This window comes from Mastomys coucha, unplaced genomic scaffold (genome assembly GCF_008632895.1).
Source record: "Mastomys coucha isolate ucsf_1 unplaced genomic scaffold, UCSF_Mcou_1 pScaffold18, whole genome shotgun sequence".
Classification (NCBI taxonomy): Eukaryota; Metazoa; Chordata; class Mammalia; order Rodentia; family Muridae; genus Mastomys; species Mastomys coucha.
The window spans coordinates 4,355,402-4,363,828 of NW_022196900.1; positions in this window are offsets into that span (position 1 = coordinate 4,355,402).

The following is an 8,427-nucleotide window of genomic DNA, read 5'->3' on the forward strand; positions in this document are numbered from 1 at the left end:
AATGGCCCATTCTTGAGATGTCTAAGACGGATGGCTTACCTAATGACTTGAGCAACCGGGCGAGCAGCCTCAGTCATGAACCTGGATTCGATCGCGATCTTAATCCTTCCGGGAGGTGACCCGTGCCTCGAGCCCCACGTCGGGCGCCACCTGACCTGGCCTGCAGGTCACATTATTCAGGGGAACGAGGAGGATTACAACCTGTGAATAAAGAATGGGCGAGAAAGACGACAGGACTCAAGGAAGCATTGCTTGTCAAGAGCCGTTTACTTAGTGCAGCCGATCATATTTAAGGCAAAAATCTTGGAGGGGAGGGGGAGAGGAAGGAGGGAGATGGAAGTTTACAAGATCTTCTGGGGTTGAGCTCTGGTGTGACAGGTGGGGAGTGGGTGGATGACAGGTGGAGAGGGGGTGGATTTCCGTGAATGTTCTTTTCCCAGGGCCAAGCCGTTTCCTTGTGATTGTCAGGCAGGATGTTAATCTCAGGGTTCACATCCTTGTGATTGTCAGGCAGGATGTTAATCTCCGGGTTCTCAATTAGCTGGGGCAGGATATTTATCTCAGGGCTCTCATGGTCCCCAACAGTGGAACACTTGAGTAAACATCTTGAACCCTTGAGAACGCTTACTGGGGACAAAGCTTCAGAATATCAAGGATGGGCCAGATGGAGCAGAGAGGCCGAGGCTCTGAGAGTCACTGAGCTGCTGAATTGACCTGCTTCTCTATTCCACTATTGTAAGGTCGTTTTTTTTTTACTTAGAGCCAAAGTGTTATTAAAGACTTAGAAAGCTAAACAGGCTCAAAGCTAAATGTGGTTGGTAGCACATTCCTCTAACACTAACACTTGGGAGGTTGAGGCAGGAGGATTGCCTGCCTGGCTTACATAGCCCAACCCTGTCTCAAAGCAAACAGCTAGCTTAGATTTTTAACTCCACTCAGTGCTGAGCTTGCCCACATTCATTGCACTTCAGTTCTTTCAACTGTAACACAGGAAAAGGATGTTCCCACCTCAGAGTAAACCAGACAGCATGGGGGCACACAGGTACCCAGTGCCTGTTTGGGGCTAAATTGCTAACGTAACAGCAACTCATAAAATTTGATGGGGATTGGGGAAGAAGAGGCAAGGGCAGTCACAGATGTGGGGTAGGAAAAGTATGAAATAGAAAACTGGAAAGGTTAGAGTTCACAGCTGAGGACTAGAGATGCTGAACTGTGACTGAGGACAGACTTATGAAGCCCCGGCTCGCTGTGTGGTTGTGGGTGACCTTGATCTCCTGCCTCCACCTCCTGAGTTGTGATTCTATGCATGGGCCACCAAACCTGCCTAGATAGAAGAGTTTTCTGCAGAAGAGATGGCAGCAAGTTAGAATCAGGGTAGGAGTTAAAGGAAAACCACATGCTTGAGGAGAGTGGCTCAATGGTGGATCACTTACCTTGTACACACAAGGCCCTGCCTGGGTCGAGTCCCTAGCACTGCAACATTTCTTTAAAAAGAGGACATGGGTTAGGAGCTGGAGATATGGTTCAGTCGGTAGGATGCTTGCCTATCATGCTTTAGGTCCTGGTTTGCACCCCATACTCACAGTGCTTGGGAGATAGATGCAAGAGGATGGGGGAGGGGCAGGGAAGGGGAGGGGCAGAGTGGAGGAGGGGGAGGAGTCAAAGTCATCCTTAGCTGTATAGGGAGTTTGAGCCTGGGCTACATTAAAAAAAAAAAATTAGACTTTGTTTAGATTTGTGTGATTTTGTAAGAGAGTGTGTTCTAGTTGGTGGGATAGTCTTGTTATTCCATCTACGTAAAGAATATGTTTAAGCCCTTGAAGAGTATTCTAACCGGGAAAATAGTGAAAAATGGCTTATGAACAAGGAACTCTTTCATTGCCTCTGTGCCTCGCTCCACTAGGGGTCACCACAGTAATACAAGTAACAAGGGAGCTACCACACCTGTTATCAGTGTTGGGTGTGGCTGCCCACCTTCAAAACAAAGGTCCAGTTGGAAGCAGCAACAGCAGCAGCTTGCCTGTGCACACAGCCTACTGGGTCAGAACTGCAGCCACAGCTTTCTGCCCCCCCTCGATCCTCTCTAAGTTTCATGTGGCTCCCAGGTCCATCACTTAACCAGGAAGTCAACCCTGGGCAAGCTGACATCTCCAGAAGGATGAGTAAAAGCAAGACATGATGGGTCACACCTCTGGAGAGTGCAGAAGGATTCCCAAGAGTTCAGAGCCAGCCTGGACTACAGAATTAAACCATTAATGCCACCCCCAAAATAAATAAATAAAATAAAATAGAAATATAAGACCTTTGAAATTTTTCTACCAAAATCACAACAAGAAGTAAAAAGATTAATGCCCCCTCCCTATACAACACAATATTTATTAGTTAAGAAAAATAGGGGCTGGAGAGGTGACTCAGTGGTTAAGAGCACTGGCTGCTCTCCCAAAGGACTGGGGTTCAATTCCCTGCACCCACATGGCAGCTCACAACTGTGTGTAACTTCAAGGATGTAATTCCAAGGGATCCAAAACCATCACACGAACATTCATGCAGGCAAAACACCAATGCACATAAATATTTTTTTAAAAAAAATCATTAAAAGAAAAATTTTTTTCAAAGAATAGACACCAGAGCATAATTGCAGGAGTTAAGAGATAGGAGAGAACTGGGAGTTTAAGAACATCCTTAACATCCTCAACTACATAGCAAGTTCAAGGACAGCCTAGGTGGTCTATTCAAAATATATACCGTAGATAAAATAGAGCTGCTTTACAGAGAAAAGCTGGAATGATAGTTCAGATTCCAAGTATTTACCTTAGATGACAAAATAGACAAAATAGGGGTGGGGCTTACTGGCTGCTGCCCCTGACACGCTCAGTCTGCTTTCTTATAGAATCTGGGACCACCAGCCCACGGATGGAACCACCCACAATGGGCTGGCCCCTCCTATCAATTATTAACTAAGAAAGTGACCACATTCTAGGGAGGTGTTTGTTTAATTGAGGGTCCCTCCTCTCAGATAACTCTAGCTGACGTCGGGTTACACTGACATAAAAGTAGCCAGCACAGGCGTGTACATCCATGCATATATTCAGCATACAAGATGCATCTGGGTTGTTTGACCACTTACACATTTTATATTGGCCCTTCAACAGTCTGACTGTGGTTGTAGTCACTAGAAAAGCCCCTGAGAAGTTACAAAGGAGAGTGAAAAAAGAAGAAAAAGGAAAAGAAAGCTGACTAGCCAAGGTGTGCTGGAGGAGAAGCGTATTAGAAATGCGGGGCAAGCACAGGCAAAGGCAGGGGCATCTGGGAAAGTCCAGAATGGACGTGACCCCGAGCCGTGTGGGGTGTGGGGAGGAAAGGGGAGAGGAGAGAGGAACCAAGGGCAGCATTAGGAGGCCCAAAGAGAGCAGCTAACCAAAATGACTGGATTGTACAGGGAAGAGCAACCCAACCTCCTGGGCTGGAGAGGTCAGGGGAGGGGCGGGGTATGCCAGCCAGGAAGGCCCTGTAACAGGGATGCAGGGAAACCAGGCTACCAGCATCTGTCCCAGGTTTGAAACCTAACATATAATACTAGACCTATCTATAAGTGACATCTTGGTGTTACATGAGAAAATCACTTCATACATCATTGTTTAAAATATGTTTTCTGGGGGCCGCCCTCTCGCCCGTCACACTGAACGCACGTTCGTGTGGAACCTGGCGCTAAACCATTCTTAGACGACCTGCTTCTGGGTCGGGGTTTCGTACATAGCAGAGCAGCTCCCTCGCTGCGATCTATTGAAAGTCATCCCTCGACACAAAGGTTTAAAAAAAAAAATGTTTTCTGGACCACCACCTATGTAAACACTCTATCTTGAGCTTAACTTGGATCATTGGAGTCTCTGGGCAGGCATGATGTGAGCCGGAAACACCAAAAGCAGCTACACACAGGCTGTTCTTCTCCAAACACCTGGCAAAGACAACATCTTGGAGGAAGGATTTCTTTTGTTTGTGGTTTGTGGTTTCTGTTTGTGCCACTGATAGATTCAGAATTGAATTGGCCTCTGGGAGTTGGTAGGACTGCAAGGTGGGGCCTGGTTGGAAGCAATAGCCAACTCCATATTCTGGTCCTTTGCTGTTAGCAGAACTGCTCCTGAGTCCATACGCTGTGGCTACTCCTTCATACGCTCCCTGCCAGTGGATGAAAGCATTGTTTGGAGCAGAGCCCTCAGGGATCTAGGTATCTTTCAGCACAATCAAGCTGGCAAGCAAGCAAGCGCCACAGATGTGCTCCTTGCCCTTCCCTCAGTCACTATGAGCATGCCCAGACTACCCTGCTGGTCTAGGAAGGAACCTGGAGGGAGGTGGAAAGAGGTTAACAGCTCTAACCAGCCAACCTCAGCCAACCCGCAGAGTTGTGAGAATCGCTGTTGTCTTGTGGCACTGTTTGGGGCGAGGGCATTTTGTTTTGGTTGGTTTAGTTTTTGAAACAGAGTCTCTATACAGGTCAAGCTGGCCTCCAGCTCACTATGTGGCTAAAGCTGACCTTGAACTCCTGGTCTGCTGCCTCTACCTCCCAAGTAATTACTATCACACTTATGCACCACTGTACCTAGCTACACGACTGACATTTGATTGTTACATGGCACTCTTCTGATAATTGATATAAATTATAAATTTATATCAATAGTAGTTGATATAAATTATGACTCAAAATTCCCATATAGTAAACATTACACTTAAATGTTAAAATCATGTTTAAAGATCAAGAGTCAGTGAGATGGCTCAGTAGGTAAAGGTACCTGCCTCTACTCCTAATGGGCCTGAGTGTGATGCCTGGAGCCCATATGATAGAAGAGAACCTACTCTACTTTGGCAAGTTGTCTTCTGGCCTCCAAATGCACACTGTGACATGTACACACACACACACACACACACACACACACACACACACACACACATAAATACAAACACAAACATAATTTTTAAAATAATGACCAGGTCAGTGTGGTGTCCCACACCTTTATGTCTAGCACTCCAGAGGTAGAAGCAGGTGGATCCCTGTGAATTTGAGGCCAGCCTGGTCTACATAGTGTGTTAAGGATAGCCAGGGCTACACGGAGAAACCCTGTCTCAAAAATACATACATACATAGGATCAAAAACCTATCTTCCGGGAGACTGACACAGGTGTCGGCCATGAGTTTTACACTGGCCTGGGCTATATAGAGTGAGCCCTCTTAAGAAAAAGCCAGGAGCAAGGTAAAACAAATTACTCTTCACTACCATCATCTCACACATTACACTGAAGATCTTAGGCAAGAAATTAGAAATCAAACTCACAAATATTAGAAAGAAGAATATAGGAAAGATTTTAACTTCATTTGGAGTGCAGGTTTTGTTAACACAGGTAAAAAAATCAGACAATACTTTAAAAAGAATTTTCTGGGTGGGCGGTGCAGGGGGCTGCAGGTGTGATTCTGGTAAGTACTTGCCTGGCCCTGGGTTGGATCTCTAGACCAGAAAACAAACATACAAAAACCAAACCCTCTTTGTAGAGCCAAGGTTCTCAACCCTTAGAGGTCAGACAACCCTTAGAGGTCAGACAACCCTTAGATGTCAGACAACCCTTAGAGGTCATACAACCCTTAGAGGTCAGACAACCCTTGGGGGTCACACAACCCTTGGGGGTCACACAACCCTTGGGGGTCAGACAACCCTTAGGGGTCAGACAACCCTTAGAGATCAGACAACCCTTGGGGGTCATACAACCTTGGAGGTCAGACAACCCTTAGAGGTCAGACAACCCTTAGAGGTCAGACAACCCTTGGGGGTCACACAACCCTTGGGGGTCAGACAACCCTTAGAGGTCAGACAACCCTTAGAGGTCAGACAACCCTTAGAGGTCAGACAACCCTTGGGGGTCATACAGCCCTTTTGTATGAGTCTCCCAAGACCATCTGAAAACACACACGTTTACATTACAATTTATAACAGCAGCAAAATTAGTTATGAAGTAGCAAGGTAAATAATTTTATGGTTGGGGGTCACCACAACATGAGGAACTGTATTAAAGGGTCGCAATATTAGGAAGGTTGAGAGCCACTGTGGTCCAGAAAAGTTCCACAAGGGCAAAAGCATTAATTAGCATGGAGACCTAAGGAGCAGGGTACTGTAAGGTAAGGGTCCAGGCAAAAGACATGACGTGGAACACTGGGTCAGGGTAGCAGGGGGTGCCAAGTGCTCACGCTGAGAACAGATTTCAGAGGTGTCTCAGGCTGTTTGCTGATGAGCTGGATGCAGGAGAGAGAGGAGTCAGGGCTAACTCAATTTTCTCATCTGAGTATTTTATAGGATTTATTGAGATGGGGAACACTTAGAGGAAAGTTGAGATTAAAAGAGGAGTCAAGTTTTTATGCCAGGCATGGTGGCACACATCTTTAGTCCCAGCATTTGAGAGGCAGAGACAGGCGGATCTCTGAGTATGAGGCCAGCCTGGTCTACTTGGCAAATTATAAGACAGCTAGGGCTACATAGAGAAGCCTTGCCTTTAAAATAAAATGAAATAAAAGATTTTTATCCATCCGTTTGTTCTGTTTTGTCTGTTTTGCTTGAGATAGCCCAGTCTGGCCTACAGCTCTGTGTAGCTGAAAACAGCCTTGAATTACTGATCTTTCTGCCTTCATCTTCCAGGTGTTGGACTAGCCCATTCATTCCTTAAAAACACATATTCAGGTGAAGATAATGAGTCATCAATGTAATTTTAGAGTCTGAAGTTCAGAGGCAAGCGCAGGCCAACAGAAAGAACTCAGCTTCTTCAACATAGGAGTGGTCTTTAACTTTGAGATCAATGACTTGGTGACCTGTAGTGTGTATACAGAGAAGTGGGGGTTACTCCTATTGGAAGGACAGACAGGGAGGTCAAGAAAAAACAGCAAGGGGGCTGGAGAGATGGCTCAGTGGTTAAGAGCACTGACTGCTCTTCCGAAGGTCCTGAGTTCAAATCCCAGCAACCACGTGGTGGCTCACAACCATCCGTAATGAGATCTGATGCCCTCTTCTGGGGTGTCTGAAGACAGCTACAGTGTATTTATATATAATAAATAAATAAATCTTTGAAAAATAAAACAGCAAAGAACATGCGGAGACAGAAGGCAATGACTTGTGAAAACGGCCGAGAGCCAATAGAGAAAGTCAAGACACGACATAACAGGGTATATGGCGTAATTACATGGAATGCCTCAGTTACCTCTCTCACTGCTGTGGCAGTATACCCTGGCACAGGCAACTTAACGAGAAAGGGTTTATTCTGGCCCAACAAGGGTACAGTCCGTCACGGTGAGGAAGTCAGGACAGAAGGACACGGAAGCAGCTGGCCACGTACGTTTGTGGTCAGGAAGAGGAGCTGCATGAATGCTTGTGCCCAGGAACCTACCTCTTTCTTACATATTCTGTAATAGGAACAATCTTCCTCTTCCTGACGTCTGTGATGGGAACTTTTATTCTCCTGTTAATTGTCCTCTGGGAAGTTTCCTGCCTAAATCTGCTGACATAGACCTCGTCCTGGAAGCTTCTAGTCTCCGTACAATCTAGTCCAGAATGTCTTCTGCTCTGAGATCTGCTGCTGAATAAGCTCACCCTTTTGCTGTTCTTTCTGAACTCTGGCTGGCTGGTTCAACTCAGCCAAAGTTGAGTTCTGGCTCAAACTCCTCTCTAAAATGACTGATTCGATCTGGCTTCTCTCAGCTTTGCACTGAATTACAGTTTGGCCTCAAACTAACTTTGGCAATCTATTCTGATCTTCTGGCTTCTCATTCTCTGGCTCATTCTGTCTTGACCCATGTCTAGCTTGCTCTCTCTGTGCAACCTGTCTCTGTACAACTGTCCTTGTAAAACTGCCCTCTCTCCTTTTCCTATTTCTCTGCCCTGCTCTCTCTTAAGTAGCCTCTCTTTTCTCTCCGTTCTGAGAGTTGGATATATCCTATTCTGTCAAAACTCTCTCTGATTTGTTACTTTGTCTGCCACTCAATTAGACTTTCAAAAATGGGTGCTTCCTTCTACAAACTAACTTTATCTTCATTGTTTGAGATTAAAGATATGTACTATGGGTGAGTCTGTATTCCAGTCAGAGGGATTGAAGGGGTGTACTAAGGGCTGAGCCACACTACAACTAGAACAGTTTTTTCCAGGACATGACATAATCTCAGGATTCACAGTGTGACCAAATATCCTATAGTCCAGGACCCAAGCCCAGGGAAGGATGTCACCTTCCATTCAAGTGGCTCTTCGTCCTCAGCAGACCAAGTCAAGTACTTTTTCATGTGTGTGGTGTGCATGTGTGTATGCATGTTTTACATGTATGTTGGCCCGTGTGTGTGTGTGTGTGTATGTGTGTGTCTGTGTGTGTGTGAGAGAGGGGGGGGGAGAGAGAGAGAGAGAGAGG